General features: G+C 38.4%; 1 protein-coding gene across 18 annotated transcripts in view; it reads right to left on the bottom strand.

Annotated features, from left to right (window-relative positions):
• Positions 1-21543, bottom strand: part of GALNTL6 (polypeptide N-acetylgalactosaminyltransferase like 6) — a 573576-nt gene that overhangs the window by 300086 nt on the left and 251947 nt on the right. The gene's annotated exons all lie outside the window — the stretch shown is intronic.

Here is a 21543-nt window from a genome sequence, read left to right as displayed (position 1 = left end):
CCATCCACATCCTTTTATACATTAAGCATGCCTGTTGGGTTTTACACAGTCAACTCGACCCATGCATTCCTGCTCCCCCCGCCCCGTGTTTCTTTCATACAGACATGGCACTGAGAAAGGTGGTGACTCGAAACTGCACTGTCAGTAAAGGCCTCATATCACTGCTCTTCCTGGAGAATATGTGTATGACCCTTGGTCAGGTCTATATTTCACTGATTACTTGTATCAAGACCACACTGCACATGCAAACCCTACAGAAAGTGCATCACTTGGGCATTGCAACAGCTCCCCCTTCATCAAACCTCCAGGTATGCCAATATGCATCAGTCCTGTGCCCACAGTTTCATTTTCATAAGCTGCTCTGTATTCACTGCCATTCAATACTAATTAAGGCAGTTCTTGTAATTTATCTGTTCAGGTACTCATCTGTCAGATCATCTGTATTTAGCACCATACATAAATAACATAAAATCAGTTGCTTTTAATGTTTCTGCCACCCAATTTCAGTTCAACACACAATTCTCACTATGAGTGAGAATAGTTCTTAAGTTGACCTGAAGAGGAATTAAGAGCTTCAAGAGAAGCTATAACCCAGTCCTCCTCATACCACAGGGGGCAAAACCCCCTTCAGTTATTGCTAACAGTCTCTTCGGAGATGAAAAATAATCTCTGATCTACGTCTACTATCAATATCTCTAGCAAGTGCAACTTAAGCAATTCATTCAATAAGAAATTCAACTAAAGCGATTTATTCAACTCGAGACTCATTCAATTTCTTCAGCAACTGGCTGTAACTTCTTTTTTATCCAATAATGTTTTCTACATCTCTTTAAAGGAGGGATCGTCCTTGGGTCAATCACCAGCTGCCTTAGCTAACATACACGTGGAAAGGGAAAATTCACTGTAGAAAAAAATCTTTTGGAAGCGTTTAACTTGAATTTGTATTTACATATAGCTTTTTTCTTTCTGTCGATTACTTCATATTATCTGAAAAACTGTGGCTCTCGAAACAGAAATTAGATAATATGTAATCATTATGAATGTTATACTGAAATATTTTTCACAAACACTGTATCTTAGTTACTAAGGTGTAAATTGGTGGCAAATAATCACATTACACTCATCTTTAAATGTTTCACCGTTGTTAAAATGAATCAATATATTAAAAAGCTGCATTATATAAGGTATTTTTAATACAATATTCTTGTCAGGTTGCTGCAGCTCCCCCTCTAGGGTCTTGTTGGGGAGATCCAGACCTTACCTGAGTGGCCGCTGCTGCCAAATCGGGCCCATCCATGGGCCTGGAAGCCAGTCCCCAACCCACAGGCTGTCTGCTCATCCGCTGCCCTGCTCGTGCCCTGCCACCAGACCCTAAGGAGTGGCCCAGCCCTACAGCTGGGTACTTGCTGCTCCTGACCAGTCCTACACTGAAAATATTACTCACTTTCCCAAGTTCAAAAGGCCTGAGAGTACCTTTAAAAAATACATAACTCACCAGAAAGCTAGAGGTACATTATCCACAGAAATATACATCACTAAGTGGGATCTTTATATAATGCTAATTAATACTTAGCATAAAAATGACTGCACTAATTAATTGTTACATAATGTGAAGAAAGAACATCATAAAGTCAGCTAAAAAGTCAACAGCTGCAGCCACCCAGCCACCACCTCTGAATCACCCTTGTGACCTGTAAACTAAGGAAAGGTCACAACTTCTCTCCAGAAAGTTGTTCTTGAGGCCTGAGAGCCATCCATCACATGGGGATCTGCACTACAAACCCAACACCCAGCAGGGCCCATAGCAAACCATCTGCTCAAACTGGTTTGTTAAACATTACCTAAGAAATGCACCAAGCCTGGGGTGAACTAAATCAGGGCAACAATAGACGGAGGTCAATTTTCTGTGGCTCATAATGCACCTGAGTTTACAGTGACCTGGGGGCTTCTTCAAAGCACTTCTGGTGAAACCACAGAGGCAACTGACTTCTGGATCCAACATGAATCATTTACAAGAGAAGCACCACGCTGCTCAGGCTATAATGCACTTGAATAAATTAACATACCTGAAAACAAATGCCATAAACAGCAGTCTTTAAGGAAAATACAAGGCTACAGTCAAGCAGTACTATCTGCTAAAAAGCAAAAGGAAGACCAGACATGACAGAATATGCTTGCCAAAACATATCTCAGTCATAAAAAGGGAGCATAAGGTAAAAATAAAATCAACAAGGGAAGGGAAAGTCATGAAGGAAAATCATTTGCACTGCATGTAAGTCAAATCAATATTGAAAAAAACCTGCCATCTATCTGGTCTAGATACCAGAGATATTACTAAATGAGGCACTACATAAAAGCACTGACAAATTATGTAATTTTTTGCTTTTAAAAAGGGTAATAATCTGACAGAGTGGATTGCAGCCTACGAAAGGCGACAGGCTATACCTGCACTGACACTTTGAAAAGTGCTTGGGAGTAATTTGGGGCAAGGGAACGTGGTTTTTTATAACTGAGAACCATTAGAACAATCCCTACCATTCTTTTGTCCCTTACCAACTAGTCCACATAAATTTCTGCAATGATAATATCCTAACTGTCAATTCATATTGGTGTTTTTCATTGAGACATCTTGTTTTGGAGACCAGGAGCTACACAGTGAGGATGGCGGCCACTCTTTGACAACTGGCTACCATTCATGGAAGTGTTAATAATTTGAGGAATCACATGCAATAAAAGCACTGCTTGGACAAAGTGTTAATGCAACGCAGTCAAGTATCAGCTGTCACATTCCATCATCCAATTTCTCCATTCTAACATTTACATTTAACAATCTTAAAAAATTCTTTTCTTTGTTAACCATCATTACCAAAGAGGATCTGTACATGCAAGAAAAGATCTGCCTGAAAAGACATCTGGTCTAAGGAAGTGAGGACAGAGGACAGACAGGAGACATTGCTGTGTTTTCTCACCTTTCCTGAAGATCTAAAACTTTCATATGGCCTGAGCCCCTGACCTTGTATATTATGCAAAGCCCATGTTCCTTATTTTATCTGGTATATTGTCTGTAAAGTACTACAGCATAATAACTGCTTATGGGCATAGTGTTCTGTTGGTGAAAACAGAACTGATGGTGGGGACAAGTATTTCAGATCCTATGTGAGTCAACACAGGCAGGCAGCCAGAAAAAACACAAAACCATGGCTGAAACACGAGTAATTTTATTTCATTACCTTGCTAAGCTGAGGATCCCAAAGCAACACCCAGACGGAGACAGGCAAGCAGGAACACAGACACCAGTAGGCTCAGTTCATCCTAGCAGGTGGTAGGCCTCCTGTTTGTACCCATTTATCAAGGGTCCATGCATGTGTAGTTTACCACCATGCTCTAATCTTCTCTGTGCTTTTTATGATCTCTGAACTTTGATTTTCTCTCTCCCAAAACAGGGATCTCAAGCATGTCCATGAGAGTGCCTCTAAGTCTCTCAAAACACCTTATTTCTACACAGAAATTCCACTTCTGAAAACAGACAGAGGATAAACAGCAGTAGGCATAATATATGTGGGGCTTCCCACACTGTTATTCTCCACTGTTATCCTCTTGGCATTCCGAGCTGCCAGGTCACTTGAGCAAATCTACCATCCTCCTCATCATTTTCCCACTTTTAACCCTTTCCTCCCAACAAAGTCTGTGCAGTCTAATACCTGAAATACTGTTCAAGGAGGAAATATATTATCCCATGTCAATGATACACTCCCAGTATGGTGCAGTAGCTTTGGTGGGGAAGACCTAGGAGATGCCCATGTGAGCACAACACTCTTTCACTCTCTTGGTACATTTCAGTTTAGATACAGTAAATACACATAAGAGACACAGTAATATTATCTAAGATTGTAAAAAGAATGAAATCTACAAAACAGTCTTTGCAGACATAGAAATAAAGCCTACACAGAACGAAAATGTAGGAATAGCACAGACTACAATCTCAAAGCACACTATCCATAAACGTGGTTTTCAGAAACAAATACGGATGGTGCATTCAAGCAGCATGGAAAACATGGTTTTATATAACATTGTAAAGCACCTTAAAAAGTATTTTACTTAGATGGTACGAAAGCAGTGTTATCTTTACATTATTAGTGGTTTTGTGACTGTCTGTTCTCGTGCAAAGCTGACACCTAGAATTTTTATCAGCTTTTTAAATTTTTCACATAGAAACAATTATGGAGTAACAACACATTATTTTAAAATATGCTGGCATGCTGCAGAAATTTGTTTGTGTGTTCATCTATGATTATTACAGAAGACAAGTACCATCAAAAAGCCTCAACATTTTCCAAATGTCAAAAACCAGTTATTCCAGAGAATAATGAATGTGTGACTTTAAAGGAAGAAGGGTTAGGGTTAGGAAAATTAAATGGGTTATACTTTGGAATAAAAAACTAAATGTCTTTTGAAATTTATTTTTACATATTCTGAGTTTACTTTTGAAAATTTGCTATTTAATAACTCATTTACATAGACTTCAATTTCAATAACATATGCGATACATTATTTTCACCTTTCTTAGACAAAAAATAAAGCCATCTGCTCTAAAAAAGGTGAAAGCTTATTCCACTGAAAGAATAAATGCATTTTTTTCTACAAAAAAAAGATATCTTTGTTAATGTTTTAAATTTAATATAATACTTAACCTAAACTCAGAAGATGTAGAATTTTATCTTAAAATAATTTCTCAGTTGCAATAAGAAAGGCTAAGTCTTCTCTAGACAGCAGTAGTACTGGAATGTAGGTATTGATGAGTCACATGCTCTTGAAAGTTTTTTTCATATTTCCTTTGTGGCTGCTCTAAACAGCAAATTTCGATCAAGTCTTATAGCAAACTCTCACAAAAACTTCAACTGCACCTAAGGGATGAATGCTACATCTGTCATACCATCCACACTATCTTTATGCATTTGTCCCTACAACTTTTGTAAATATCCTTGTTCAAGAAGCTGAAAAGGATTCTTGATCACAAATCTCTCTTGAAACTGATTTCTGCATGGTGAATACTGTGCTTTATGAGACTGCAAATATTTTTAAAACCAAATTGCAAGTGGTGGGGTTTTTTTTATTTTTAGAACAGTTGTTGACTGTTTTTCCAGGGCAGATATATAATTAAAAAGTAAAACTAAGGAAAATTATGATCACAGACACAGGTATAGCATTGAAGCAGATACCATGACATTTCAAATGCATCCAGAAACAGAAACTCTGATGGGGCAGAATGGAGACTGATGAATAGTACTCTGAAATCTATTTCTTTTTCTTTTATGCAGAGTATCTAATAAACTCACATAACAGGGCTTGCTGTCTTATACTGCAGAAGAGTACCCTACTCAAGAAACGTGACTAATCCAGAATGTGAAGTCCACAGCACAACAAAGTACAGCCACACTGACTCCATCTGTTCCCTGGAGCAGCACAGATGGCATGAGTGGGACTAAGGAAAGAGAGTTGAATTTCCAGCTGAACTTGTGGAAATAGATTCCTTTTAAAGGAAGAGGATGTTTTTTACTGACACCATATGTCATTTATTGATGTCATATATTGAAAAATAATGAGGCAAGGTGCCCTCTCTGCCCAATCCAAACGCTCAACTTAAACTGTAAGGATATTTTTTAAGTATCTTTCTCCAAGTGCTTTTAAAATTGACTATTGCTAAAAGGTTTCTCTGCTGTGCCTATTCTATTTGCTATCTGTCGTATCCAGAAGTGAGTTAAACTTGACGCCTGAGTGCTGTCAAATGCTGAGGGAACGTGTGCATGAGTGACCATTGGATAGACACATGGGAGACCCAAGACATGGATTTCAGAGATGAAACATTGCAGTCAGCTTGTTTAAAGGAAGGATGTTGGACCAGAGTCACAAGACTACAAGAGCCAAAAACTCAGAGCAAAAACACCTAATGCTTCTCTCCTTAGACTGAGGATTTTGGAACACTTCAGACCAACAGCCCTGTGACCACACAGTTGTAGGCCAGACTGTAACACCTATGGACATGTTTTGAATTACGAATTTAAAATTGCCATATATTATTGCTGCTTCCCTCACACAGCCTCTGGAGTTCTGGTCAAAGTTTGATTTTTATCACTTTTGTCTTTGCTCAAGTTAGGTTAAATTTCAGCTCTGAGACTACGTTTCTTTTACTTATAATTGTGCAACACTACATCCCATCATATCATTAAATCCACTCTTTCTGTTTGAATTAAACTAGAGTCAAAAGAATTTACTTATATTTACTTTTCAGATGTGCCAAGCAAATGAGTAAGGAATAGAGAGAGAGTGGATTTGGAGCTTTTAAACAGGAGCCATGTAAATAACTTAGCTGCTAATAATACCACTTTGTGCTGTGACAACCCTAATTAGCAGATCTTGTCCTCTCTGCCTGCTCTTCCTCCAAACTGTCTTGAACACCTCTGAGTGTCTAAAGCTTATCGCAGCACAGGATTCCTATGCAAACTTATGCTCTCACTTTCAGAGGATTTGGTAATATATAAAGACAGAGTAAAATTCAAAGGATGTTTACTGAAACATGACGGTTATGGTCAAAAGCTTTATTTGACATGACCACTGTGTTTTATTATTAAAACATCTTTTTACTTTAAAAATTGTATTATGTAACAGACCTACATTACTCTAATGTAATAAATTATTCAGATTGTTACATAGATGGATTACACATACATATAATATGCATATATAATATATATAGTGTTGATAAATATTTTATTAACAAAGGTCAGTTATGCTTGACCTTTGCTTATGGTGAATTACTTGTTATAGAGTATCAAGTTCAGTGTTGGTAGATTTTGTTACAGGGGTGCATATTAAACTGTAAACTAACAAAAATCTACACATGATCAATGCTTATGGAACTATAAAACACATAGTTCAGCAAGAAGAGATGATGCATCACTACAGTTTAAACTGAAGCACAATAGCTTTCCTGTGCTATTAAAAAATCTTATACATTGTGACAAATAAATGACCTTTCTAAGATCACAGAATGGTTTGTGTTGGAAGGGACCTTAAAGATCATTTAGTTCCAACCTCTCTGCCATGGGCAGGGACACCTTCCACTAGACCAGATTGTTCAAAACCTCATCCAACCCAGCCCTGAACACTTCCAGTGACAGGACATCCACAGCTTCTCTGGGCAACCTGTTTGAGTACCTGACCACCCTAACAAGAAGCAATTTCTTCCTAATACCTCATCTAAACTTATCCTCTGTCACTAAAGTCATTAACTCTTCTCCTGACATTACTTGCCCTTGTAAAAAGTCCTGCAGTGGAAAGATAACAAAGTGTGAATATTGTTGATGCAAAGAATGTGTATTTCTAGAATAGCAAGCAATCATAAATATATTCTTTGACAATAAGACATATTAATTGCACTACCACTTTGCATTACATGTCCATGTTTAATTTCTGTGTATGTGCTTTTGTCTAAACAGACAAATAACATATTCCTTCATTATGTCATAGATGTTTATCTTTATATAGTATAAACAGGGCGCAGCGAATTATTATTGCAAGTACGGTGAATTCATGCAGCAGAATACAGTTCACTGGACGCGTTCAGGTTTCAGCACTGATGTTCTGTCTAGTTCTCAGCTGCACCAGGACCTAGCAACTAACGGTGTCACAGAAAGTGAAGGGACACCCTCAGCAATTCCACACCTGTAAATACAGGTGTGGAGTGATAAGAGTAGTGAGCAGATCAGGTTCCAAAGTGGAGTCCAAATGCAGTGGATGCTCCAGAAAGTAAAGGGGAAAAAAAAAAAAAAGAAGAGAAAAGAATATGCCCTACATGTGCTGACAGTACAGAAGAGAACACACAGAAAGGTTATTTCCAATTGTGATTTTTCTGTCATTGACCTAGAAATTCTTATTCCTACTCCTGACATCATCATTAGGAATACTCCAACTGGTGTGATGTGAAAATACACATGACTATGTATGTAAACATGGTGACCATTTTTTCCACCATTCATTTCCTGAAACAACACAAAAGAAATTCCAGATTGCTTGAAATAAAAAAAAATAATTATAAAAAAAAGCACTTTGAGTTCAGGGGTGTCAAAATGAACCATTTTAACCTTTCAAAACCAATTTTGTTCAGCTCTGTTCTGATGCTGTATATCATACTACTTACACTGGAATCTGAAAAATAAAATTGAAATATATTTAGTTGAGGGGATTCCAAAGTTGAAACTGTAATTCAAATTGTCTTAATTTAATTCATATGATCCCCAGATAAGACCTAGATGTCATGATCCTATTTGAGGTTGACTAAATTCCCACAGGCTTATACCTAAGAAGATAAGTAAATAACAAGAGAAAATGCATTGTGTTTGGCTGACAGAATTTGACCTGACCGAAATAACCTCCAGTATAGTTTAAACGAAAAACTTACCAGCTTCATACACCATAATATTGATATTATTATTTGCATGTACATTAGTGTAAATAACATGTATTAGTAGTTGTAATAAGAACCGTAGATAGAGCAAATACAAATAGTGAGTAACTTTTTTTTATAGTGTCTGAAGAATTTCACAGAAGGAGATGAATTGCACTTGAATTTTTTTGGTTTATGTCTTTTGGTAATAATCACTGTACCAAAAACTCAGTGATGCTGATACTGAAGCATATGATATAGAGCACATCCATGGTCCTTTAAAAACCATTCCTGAAAGACAGAGCACTGAATAGCCTGTACAGTAGATAGGTCAACCTTTCAATAATGAGTTCAGCTGCTTTAGTGGCTGTTGAGATAGATTAGACAAGCTTTTCCCATAGACTTAAAATCATCAATATACACCATTTTCTTTATCAGAATTCTGCAGGTGCCTTATTTCCTTCTCTGATAGCATTACTATACTCTCATGAGAAAATACTTCTATCCCCGGCTGTCACATTCCTGAATGATCCACACTATTTTATCTAATGCAGATTTTAGGTAATGAAAATAAATTATGCCTTTCTGTAAGTATTGTGGAACCTCTAAGTTTTGCACCTTGGAATCTTTTGACTTAAAAATTCCACTGTTTATCTCAAAGTGATTTTATGATCATCACCATGTTTTTCATATTTCTATCTAAAAACTTTATATTAAAAATTCAGGACAGTCTCAAAAGTTACATTTTCTAGAATGAAAACAGTAAGAACTGCAAAATCCAATGTTTCAAGACCTCTATGCTAAGAAAGAACTCCCTTATATTAGTATTAGAAGTTCATGATAGATTCTTTCACTAGGTATTTTCCCTGATCTTTTCAGCCCATCCTGTAGTGGATAAGACACTGGTTTAAACTCTTACACCTAATTCCTATTAACATTAGCAGCAAGAAATGTCAGTCTATCAAACTGAAGAAAAAAAAAGACTTAGTATTTTAAGGGATTATATAACAAATAAAATAAGACAATGATACCATAAACCTACTGAAAATGGATATTGGACTGGGCGTAGAAAGATGGCTAGGGGTAAAATTAGAAGAAATTGAGAAATTAGATTCATATCCTAACAGACGTTAATAACTGTCCACAACAGTATGGAAATTACAGAGTAAAATGCAGCTGCTACTCCCTGGACGGAATGTGGTTGGCAGCTCCACGACGATTTCCCAGACAACAATAAGTACTTGCTAAGAGGGATGGAACAGAGAGCGGAGCAGAGCAGAGACACCATGACCAGGCTCTGTGGAAATCCTTGCAGGGAGGGGAACTCAATGGTACTTTTCAGCTGATAAACTGCACAGCACCTGTCAGCCAAGGGAGATAAGAGAAGATGCCCTGCTGCTGAGCCAACAACTGTGGCAAAACCTCTCTCTGGGGATGAACTTGGTTCATTAAAGCCTAACTGTAACATTAACGCACACCTCCAATCCAAAGTTACCTACCTCCAAGGTAGAACCACACCCCACTGAGCATGCACCCTGTATTTTTTTGACTGTGTCTTTAAAAGCAAACTGAGAAAATTTTACACCAATCAGTAACAAAGGTGTTCACGACTATAGTCACCCAAGCTCCACTTAAACATAAAGAAATAGCATAAAAGTAAGTTGACAATGGGGGGGAAAGTTAGGGAAGACTCCATTGTAACTGCTGGGATCAGTCAGGGCTGAACCTGTCTTCTCCCCCATGGGTACTCCTTTGGGCAAGAATCGTACTCTAAGCTCACTGAATACTTTTATTGGGCACTAGAGCTTGTCTGTGTATTGCTTTGAATCTGTTTTTGCAGTCAGATACTATCACCAGCAGCCCTCAAACCTTAACCTGTCACAATTTTCTATTAATGAAGAGTGTTATTTCACAAACTGTTAGTGTGAGTCCTCCATGGGTACTGGAGCATCCTTCACCAGCAGCAGATAACACACTTGAATACAGTGGAAAGACCCACTGAGGGATCTCCCTTATGCTGTTGGTCAATCCAGCAGGACTGTTCAGTGAGGGGTCCCCATAACAGGACACTGACAGACTGGTCGGGCATAGGGGTCTTGGCTTTCCTGGAGTACTGACAGACAAATAAATTATGAAGGGAAATCTCCCCTTTTCATGTGACACCAGGTTTTCTGTGAGGAACAGGTTTCAATCATTTCCTTAATTGTAAATCTGTTATAGTGACTACTAATGCAATTGTTTAGATCTTAGTAATCTTAGTATGGCTCAACTCTAAACATTTTCTGTTGTTACAACATCAACTTCTTACAATAAAATATAGCTTTTGGATTATAATTAGAGCTGTGATTGCTTACTGCAATAGTTTTGACTACCAAATTTTATTAAGAATACTACTTGCAGGGTCTTATGAGCAATAAAGTATGTTATATTACTTTTTCTGCAACAATAACAAAATTACTTAAAATCAGTTATTAATGCCTTGATGAACAGCCGAGAATTGTTATAAACATTGCATCATGGTAGACAATGAGAAGAAAATAGGATAACATCATTACAAAGGTTTTATTATTTTTACTGAAGATTATACAATAGGACACAAGACCTGCCCTTGGACCATTATTCTACCTACAACAGAAAAATATGCTTCAAGAACGTGACTTCTGGGCACTATGGCAAGCCTAAAATAAAAAAAAACAACACACAACTAAAGCCACAAAATATAACAGAAACTACACTGCCAAAAGCAACAACTTAACCGAGTTCTACAATCTTAATTGCCTATATTCAAAGAAGCATAATTTTCATGGGAGTTTTCATGATGTCGTGTCTCAGGTTATGAATTTGGTTTTGATACAAGAGAGCTATTTATGATTGCAACCCTCTCTGCAAATTATAGTACCCATCTTGGATCAGAAACTTGATGAGTAGCAGACATTCTCTGTCTGGGAATCTGCGATAGAAGAATCAAGAGCTTTCTACACTTAACAGCTCCAATGCACAGGAATAATATGTTTCCTACCAGCATGGCCATTAACTCTGAACAGCCATTTACTCAGGAGTTGATGATAGGAAACTGGATAAATGTCAGCAGCAGAGCAACAGGGACATATCCCATTTTGCTTTTCAAATGGTATGTTTCGTTGCAGAATGGAGTCCAAATGGACCACCAGGAGTAAAACAAGACCAATAAGGCTAGAAGACCCCTCAACAAATGACTGAGTGCAAAGACTGAGGTGTAGAGAGATGAGCCTGCTGCAATGGTGAAGTCTGACATTCATAAGCTGGATGTGAAGGCTTTTGAAAGACAACGTTAGAGATGACACTTCAAAGCACCTCTAAGAAACAGAGCTGCAGCTTTTATTCAGCATTCCTTTTTCAATTAAAAACACTATTCCCAACACCACAAAGTGCTTCTTAGTAGGATATTCAATTGCTTAGTCTGTGTTCCATTTTGTTTTATTAACATGGAGACTTTCCAGAACACAAGTAGTTCACAGCCATGGATACAACATAAAAGTACAGATATTAGAAGAACAGTAGCACAGACTCCAGTGACAAAGTAATTCATTTGTGAAATGCCTACAATGTCCATTAAACATGTGACTCCACAAAAGGGTCAGTTTGAAAGGTAGATCAGAAATAGTTATGATGAAAGCACAAAAAAAGACATGAGGCACTTGGTAGGTGAATTGTGTGCAACTGTGCTCTGGTAACTGTTAAGAGCAGAACTACTCTTCATAATTTCAATACCCACTTTACTGTTTTATTCTAGTGCATGTTGTAAATTAGATCATTATGTTATCTTATGAATGAAAAGCTATATACACTTTTTTAAAGGTGATTTTATCCTTCAGACTTACCTTTCACTTTAGACTATTTTCATATTTAGAGTTTGGAGGTTATACATTAAAAAAATCTGTGATGCAGCTGCACTGTAGTTAGGTATACATAAAAATAATATAAAGAGGAGTTTTCTCAGAGCTGCTTCTGTCTCCCACAGCCTGATCCCCCATAGCTTAATCTGTTTCTCTCAATAGTAATCTTGCTATTACTCATCCTATTTCCACTACCACAAAAACCTGTCTTGCTTTTCATCCTCCCCTGCTTCTGACATTGATTAGGAGAGGACTGTCTGTATGTGTGGGCTTACGTAAGTGTGGGGTTTATGTCTAAAAGTATAGTAACTGCTTTATCTTAATTAGGTACACTTAGTTGATACAGAGAATTTATTTAAAATTATATAAGAAAGAGATGCCACCAAGATGACTTTGACAGCTCTTCCCTTTTTTTACTCACTAGAAAACTGTGAGTAGACAGACAGATTGAAGCATTACTCTCACCTTTTAGTTAGTCTTTTCTTCAAATCCAATATTAGAGTAATAAGAAAATAATTAAAACTATCAGGAATGAATTTCACTTCAATGTCCCTTTAATAGGCATTATTTTGCACTCTATTGCAACATAAAGGAAGTTTATCCACAGAAGATATTTGAAACTAGCAATTCCCACAGGTTCCTGTATCCTAGTTAGGCAAAGAAGACACAGTAAGTTTTTCTCAAGGACCTTTTAGTTCTTCATTCTGCATGGCATTGACTTTCTCTTTTCAAAGCTCAACAGTTGCAAGACTGTCACACATTAAGGACTTAAAAGAAAAGCTTTATTTTTCCAAAGAAATGAACAAACTCTTTAAGAAAATGAAGAGCACCATACCTTTTTTCAGATCTACGATGACTGAATCACAAATATCATATACTATGAGCTATAATTTAATTCACAAAAAAAAATAAATTATGAGTAGTCTGCCTTGATGGCTTAAATAAACTTTATTTCACTCTTATACACTACATTGAAAATCTGGATAATCGTATCATTGGATAATAGCAGGAAGGAGACAGAGTACTACACGGAGAGGTGGATTAACGTTTCTACCTGTGGTGCCAATAGATTTGAAGTACTGTAATTTGCTTGAGTTCCGTGTATAAAGACTTACATGTTTTGGCAGGTATGTATGATTTCTTCCTTTTATCCCAAAAATGTTGAACTTATTACAGTTGGTATATTTATTACTCAAATAGAAGTCTTCTTTAGTGAAGACTCTGAGGCGATCTGCACAGACAAACACGCTCTGGAGCTGAGGATCCCACCAAGGGAAGGAGGTGAGCTTTCCTACCCAGCAAGACTTTGGTACTAGAACAGAGAGAGATGCCCCAATCCCCCACACTTGAGCAGCAAGCAGTGCAGTTGGGACTCAGAGGTAGCTCTGACCCAGAAGATGGCAGTGTGGGTGGTGCCAGCAGGGACAGCATCCACCCTCGTCCATAGATAAGCCAACCCCAGGGAGCGTGAGAGACCGGGCATGCAACAGTTCTGTAGGCAGTTTGTGCAGGCAGGGTGTGGATACCCTACTGGCTCCAGAGGTCAATTGGTGTCATTGTCCTCTTGGGAGGAGCGCTGGTATGGTATCCATTCAGCGGGGAGCCAAGTCATCTACACTTGCCAAAAAGGATGTAGTGATCCTGACAGAGCTCCCAATAACATGTGTGGCCATCCATGTTTCAGGCTGCAGGGAGCAAAGGTCCTCTGCTGGTTACTCTAAAATGTGCTAGCCACACTGGAGCACCCTTGCAGTCTTATGGTGATGAGCCAGCAACTCCTGAGGTAACAGAAACCAACAAGGAAACAACAGGGAAATATCTCAAAGGAATTAAGAGGTGTTCCTTCAGGAAGGTGACACAGTCGACAGCCCAGCTGAGGTGCCTTTACACAAATGCACACAGCATGGGTAAAAAAGAGGAAGAGTTGGAAGCCACTGTGCTGCTGGAAAGTTATGACCTTGTTGCCATTACTGAAACTTGGTGGGTTGAATCCCATGACTGGAGTGTGACTGTGGATGGCTAACAGGCTGTTCAGAAGAGACAGGGGAGGAAGGAGAGATGGAGGAGTTGCCTTCTACATCAAGAGTTGGATTGAGTGTGAAGAGTTGCCTCTGAAGAACAGCCATGAGCACGTCAAAAGCCTGTGGGTAAGAATTGGAGACTGAAGCAACAAAAGAAACCTACTGGTTGGTGTCTACTACCGGCTGCCTGATCAAGAGGAGCCTATTGATGAAGCCTTCTTGCTCCAATCATAGAAGGCATCATGCTTTCAGGCTCTTGCCCTGCTGGGGAACTTCAACCACCCTGACATTTGCTGGAAAAATATCACAGCGAGCTGTGATATTCCAGGAGACTTCTGGAATGCATGGAGGATAACTTCTTGAACGAGGTAATAGACAGCCAGACCAGAGAGGATGCAATACTGGATTTGATAGTCATTAATGTAAGTGAACTAATCAGGGACATCAAGATTGGAGGCAGCCTGGGCTGAGGGGATCGTGCATTGGTGGAGTTTTGCACTCCTGAGGGATATGGGCCAGGTAAGCAGTAAAGTCAGGCTGCTGAACTTCAGGAAAGCAAATTTCCAGCTCTTCAAGGAGATAGTCAATAACATCCCTTGGAGACTGTCCTCAGGGACAAGGGAGTAGAACAGAGCTAGCAGATCATTGAGGAAGTCTCCTATAGAGTGCAGCAGTTAGCAATCCCCAGGAGTAAGAAATCAGGTAAGGAAGGCAAGAGACTCGTATGGCTGAGTAGGGAACTGCTGGTCAAACTAAAGGGAAATAAGTAAATGTGCAAGCAGTGGAAATGAGGATAGATCACTGGAAAGAGTACAGAAGTGAAATTTGGTTGTGTAGGGATGGGGTGAGGAAGGTCAAGGTGAAGCTGGAACTGAACCTGGTAAGGGTCACAAAGAATAACAGAAACAGCTTCTACAAGTATGTGAACCAGAAAAGGAAGGTCAGAGAGGGTGTTCCCTCAGTCTTCAATGGCCTCTCTTCCCACACCTCTTGAGTGGATGGACAAGAGGGCTGAGACTGAGGGAGCAAAGTTCTTCCCACTGCACGTAACGATCAGGTTCATGACCACATGAAGAACCTGAATGTACCTAAGTCTACTGGACCCAGTGGGATGAGCCCCAGAGTCCTGAGCAAATTGGCTTATACAACTGCCAAGCCACTCTACATGACATTTGAAAAGTCATGGTGGTCCAGTGAAGTCTCGGGTGACTGGAAAAAGGAAAACATTGGACTCATCTTTAAATAGGGTAGAAAGGAGGACCCTGGTAACAATCGACCTTTCAGCCTCACCTCTGTGCCTGGGAAGATCGTGGAACAGATCCTCCTAGAAGCAATGTCAAGGCAAATGGAGGGCAGGGAGGTGATTTGGGACAGCCAGCATGGCTTCACCAAGGGCAACCTAGTGACCTTCTATGATGGAGTATCAGCAGACAAGGGAAAGGTTACAGATATCATTTATCTGGATTCTGTAAAGCCTTTGACACAGTCTCCCACAACATCCTTCTCTCTGAATTGGAGAAGGATGGATTCAATGGGTGGTTAAACAGATCTGTTAAACAGATACCGAACTAGTTGGATGGCTGTATTCAGAGAGTAGTGGTTAATGGTACAGAGACCCAATGGATATTAGTGATAAGTGGTGTCCCTTGGGGGTCTGTACTGGGATCAAGAGTTATTTAACATCTTCATTAATGACATAGACAAGGAATCGAGTGGACTGTCAGCAAATCTGAAGATGACACCAAGCCGAGTGGTGCAGTCCACACAACTGAAGGATGGGATGCCCTCCAGAGGGACTTGGCTCAATAAGTAGGCCAATGGCATTTTCCTGAAGAAGGCCAAGTGCAAGGTGCTGTACCTGGTCAAGGCAATCCCTGGTGTCAACACAGGTTGGGGGATGAACAGATCAAGAGCAGCCCTGCTGAGAAGGACTTGGAGGTGATGGTGGATCAGAGGTTGGACATGACCTGGCAATGTGCACTCGCAGCTCAGAAAGCCTGGGATGCATCAAAATCAGAGTGGCCAGGAGGTTGAGGGAGGTGACCTAATCCAGTGACCTAAGCCTTCCAGTACCTGCAAAGAGACTACAAGAAATCCGGAAAGAAAATGTATACAAGAAAATGTGGTGACAGGAGAAGGGGGAAAGGCTTTAAACTGACAGCGGGTAGGTTTAGATTAGGTATTAGGAAGAAATTCTTTACTGTGAGGGTGGTGAGACACTGGCACAGGTTGTCCAGAGAAGCTGTGGATGCTCCAGCCCTGGATGTGTTCAAGGCCAGGCTGGATGGAGCTCTGAGCAACATGGTCTAGTGGAAGGTGTCCCTGCTCCTGGCAGAGGGGTTGGAATTAGATGTTCTCTAAGGTCCCTTCCAACCCAAGCCATGTTATTGTTCTATGATTACAAGTATGAAAGCAAGTTTGTATTGGCACAAAATGAAATGGCATGGATGCTTGAAAAAAATCAAATTACTGTCCTGGATATTAGGGAACTTTGGGGCACACGGAGTTTAATGACAATTTGTTTTTAAAAGAAAGTGATCAAAGCAATGTTTTTTAACTGTCTGCTTCTACATAGGCCTGAATCAACTTAGGAACAAAGCTCTATTGGCCAACACACTTTAGCAAAGAATTAGTGTAAGGAAAGTACAAAACAAGATAGAAACTAAGAAGTGCAACTGATAAGTGCACGACTATGTATATATCACAGAGGGTAGAAAAATACAGGGAGCTTAACCTTACACTTTTTGTTTACATCACAAAAATCTCTGCAGAAAAACTTTAACATTTCTATTATTTCCTCTTTCTCTTTGAGCACACAATGGTGGAAATACGAAAAATCTTCACATACTGCGTATGTTTTTGATAGAAACCATGCTAAAGAAATGTACAAGTAATATTCAAGGTACTCTCTTTAGTATGGTTATCAAACATTTTATTAAGATCATTTTAGAACTTTTTAGTGGTAATAAAGTCAGTCTAAGATCTCTGAAAGTCAAGCATGAAAAAGAGAGGGGGGACAGACCAGGGAAGTAGGCATAAATGTTAACATTAAGAATGAGGAGAAAGACACAATGGAGGAGCTTCCACTGACCCTTGAAATTCTCTTTGTGCACAGTCCAAAACAATGCAAACAGTATCTTGTTTGGACAGTATATTGTTGTGGAGCCAGCAACATGGAGTTTAAAAATATCTGATACCATATAAAAGAGAAGCTTGGAATACTGATCAGCTTTGTGTGTGCAATTAAACATTCTTAGCAAGAAAGTTGTAACTAAATTGTTTCAAATTGAATTGATTTGTTATAATAGAATACCTTAAGATAAGGTATCATTAAAAATTATACATATTTGCTTAAAATTAGTACCACTCTTACTTTTAAAAACAAACAAAATCCACAGACATCTAACCTGGTGACCCTGAAACAACCAACTTTATACAGATACAGCATCAGGCAGCATCAAAACATACCTACGTCACATCTGTAACTCTTCTCTCAAACAGACTGACTGCAGTCTGATCTGTTGGTAGAAACTGTCAGCAAAAGCTGATGCCTCCTGAGGTAAAAAAACAATATTGAAACTCTGTGAACTGGACTGAGACCAATATCATTTCACAAAGGTATTCACTGATGCCTTGGAATGCCAAAAACACTCTGATCACTAATCATGGTGACTTTATTTACATTGGTTATTTCACGGTGATAGATTATATATCCCATTACCATTCTCTTGAGCTATGCAATTCCCCCAAATAAATAAATCGTAAAGTAAACTAAATCCTTTTCCAAATTATACCAAGATCTGGCTGCAGTTGTATTTGCTTCACTTGCAAGACACTGAGAAAATCAAGACTAACAAGAGTAGAGAGATTAACTCCTTATGTGGAATTAGATTCATATGTGCTCTGAACTCTTGCAAAAGGAAATAAAAGCCATGAATATTGGCTAAGCTAGGTCATTAAAAATAAATAAAATTAAATGTAGTGGGTTTTTGCACCTGTCTTTTTCACTTTCAAGGACCTTATCCAGTCAAAAATCAAGCCACTAAGCAATACAGGTAACACATGGTTATCACAGATTCACCGAACGGCTGATGTTGGAAGGGACCTCTGAAGGTCATCTGGTCCAAACCCTTGCTCAAGCAGTGCCACCTAGAGCAAGGTGCCCAGGACCACCTCCAAAGGTGGGTATTTCATAGCTTTCCTGGGAAACCTGTACTCCATGCTTTGGAACACTGATGCAGTTTTCTTTTAAGGACTCGGTTTTTTTCATCCTTAGTGTAATTTTTCCTTAAATTGTCTTCCAGGACCTGAATTAATGCCCACTGACATACTGTCCCATACGTATTGATTTTGAATGCACAGATCTCTTTCATTTTATCTTTGAAAAAAATCCTATAACAAATTAATTGTGTTTATTAAATCAACTATGAAATGCTTCCTTCACATTTAAAAAAATATTCCAGCTCATTTTCAAAAGCTTATTTATAAAAAGTTTCTAGTTTTCAGGGCTCAAAAATAATGGAGAAAAAGAGAATCTGTCTAAAGCTGTAAACAGCAAACTAAAGCAACATTATTAAATTGCCTGATGATGAACTAATTGAAAATTAGCAGTTTAGCTAATTTATATTTACAATAGATCTTATGTTACAATGCAAAAGGCATCAATTTTGGCCTAACTTTCAACACTTGCAAAATTAGGATCTTCCAAAGACTTACAGGGAACAGACAGGAACAATGAAAAGAAACAATTCCTACCTCTTCTATGGAAAAGAAACTTCTATGGAAAACTTTTCTCAACCAAGAAACAAGACTATACACTAAACATTCAGAGAAGGTGATTGTGATGTCTTGGCAGGAAACATATTATGTAGGGCACCGCAACAAGTCAGTAGTGCTAATTATCAATCATGGTTAAAGCCTCCTCATTAGCAATGAGATTTTTATGAACATATATTAAGTATCTTTTTTTTTAATAAAATTAGGTTCTATGACTTCAGAAAAGGTACCATTTGAAATGTACCTTAGGTACCTTATCAAGTATAGCTTCAGATACACATCAAATAAAAACTTCACCACTTAAGCTTGGAGGAGGAGGTGAGGAGAGGGGAAGTGGCCCAACTCCCACACAGCTCTTCATAGCAAGGGAATGTGCAGTTTTGCTTCCAGGTGATGGTAGTATGGGTTTATCAAGGTATTGCTTACCTTCTGTCAGGTAAGCATTCCCAGCATTCCCAAATGAAGAAGAAAGATGAACTCACTCACCCCTCTGAATCCTGTATTTCAAGGAAATGTTAAGGAATCATATTCGCTGAATTTGATATATGTAGATTAGATGTCAAATTGGTTGTCAAAGCCCTCACTACATTTAAAGATAATGAATAATTATTACTGATGAAATTTTGCTAGAACTTACCCCTGAAATTAGGCAAGAAAAAGAGATGGTTGCATCCGCCGGGAAATCACAAACACAGACAGATGTTATTTCCTATTTTAAACTATTTTGAGATTCCTCTAGCATTAACATTCCAAATAATCAATTTCAAGTGTGTATCTCTAAAATCAAATAAGAAAATAGATATCTCTACCAAATTAAAATTCATGCTGAAAGAGCTACACCTTGTAGCTATTATCTCTGTCATGTAAATATATTTACATCCTCATCTGCAATCAAATAAACCATCAGCCAATAAAGTACCATTCACGCATTTGAATATATACCTAATATTAATGGTTCCTAACCTCTCCAGAGACAAGGACAGGACTGGAGGGACTGATGATAAATTTCATCAAGTTAAAGTAATTTCACTTCTGTCTTTTCCTTTCCATGTCTACTGTGGCCCTGCTTACGAGGCAACATTATTCTTGAACTTTAAACACGTTCTTTCGTACTGTCTGGAATGCAAACGATCTTCAGTGCATAATGACTATTCTTTGGATCAGATCTTGTAAGGGAGAGAAGGGATTTAATTCACAATACCTTCCAAATCTAATCTCCAGCAACGTAGGTGAAATCAAGACTCCAAAAAGTCATCTGCCTCTTTTCTTATTTGTACTTCATCCCACTTTCACTTCCCTGTTTCCAAAACACCTCGCCTAGCCCAGTGACCATCACCAGAAAAAACTGTACATATTCTCTTCCCACTCCTTATTTTGATTTGTTCTGGTGCCTTTCCTTTGTCAACCTAGTCCTAGCTTCTATCTCCCATACCTATCTCCTAATGTTATCAGATTTTGTACCCATTTTTCTTCCTTCCTTTTCCCATGTCACTTATGACACAAATCTCGTGTGCCACATTTTCAATTCTAAGCTTGCCTCAGCAGACATCATGACATGTTTCCAACATACTAGTCCACAGGATTCTGCTCTAATGTTCCACAGAGTGGTCAAGGTTACTGATGCTAAGTGACAAACAGATCTAGCTACCTAGGAAGAACTGAAACACTGTCACTGGGAATGCAAAAAGAGGTATTAATAAAAGTTTTAAAACTTGTCCAAATTTGGGCCTATGAAGCAGACAACACGGATGGATTTGATAAAATCTCCTTCTCCAAGTAATTTACCTTCCTGCTTCAAACTAGGACAGTAAGACTATTTAAAGTAAAATAATATGTACAAATAAGCAAAATACTGTTTTCTCTACTTGAGGTTTCTGAAATATGCATATTGCTTGAAAATGTCTCTCCAAATATTCAACCTGATGCAGATACCTCACATTAGGAATTCCAACCATTATGCCCTACACTCAGTAGTGTCATAAGCCACTTAAAATCGAAAATTATATTGAGAAATACTGAACAAACTTAACAGACATTTCATCAGTTCTACTTATACTAACTGAATGCAAAATTCTACAATGTATTAGAGTATAAAGTGTTTGAGCTAAATTATGTAAGTTCCTAGATTGCTCTATTACAATATTAATTGTTAAAGCTGACAAAAGGAACCTTCTGTCAAAAATATTAAAAATCAAGGGGAGAATTAAAAGCATTTGGCACAAGAACTGCAGTTGTTTTCACAAAGCAGCATACATTTATGCCATACAAATCACTTTCAATTATCATTACTTCAGTTAACTAATTTACTGGTCTAAATGATAGGGAAAATTACATACAGAGGGTTTTTTTGTGTGGTATTTTAAAACATGAAGGTTACATAAAATAATGAATAATTTTTCTTAAAAAAAACATTGCAAAATGTACCTCT

This window comes from Pseudopipra pipra, chromosome 4 (assembly GCF_036250125.1).
Source record: "Pseudopipra pipra isolate bDixPip1 chromosome 4, bDixPip1.hap1, whole genome shotgun sequence".
NCBI classification, from domain to species: domain Eukaryota; kingdom Metazoa; phylum Chordata; class Aves; order Passeriformes; family Pipridae; genus Pseudopipra; species Pseudopipra pipra.
This window is presented reverse-complemented; position numbering and strand designations above follow the sequence as displayed.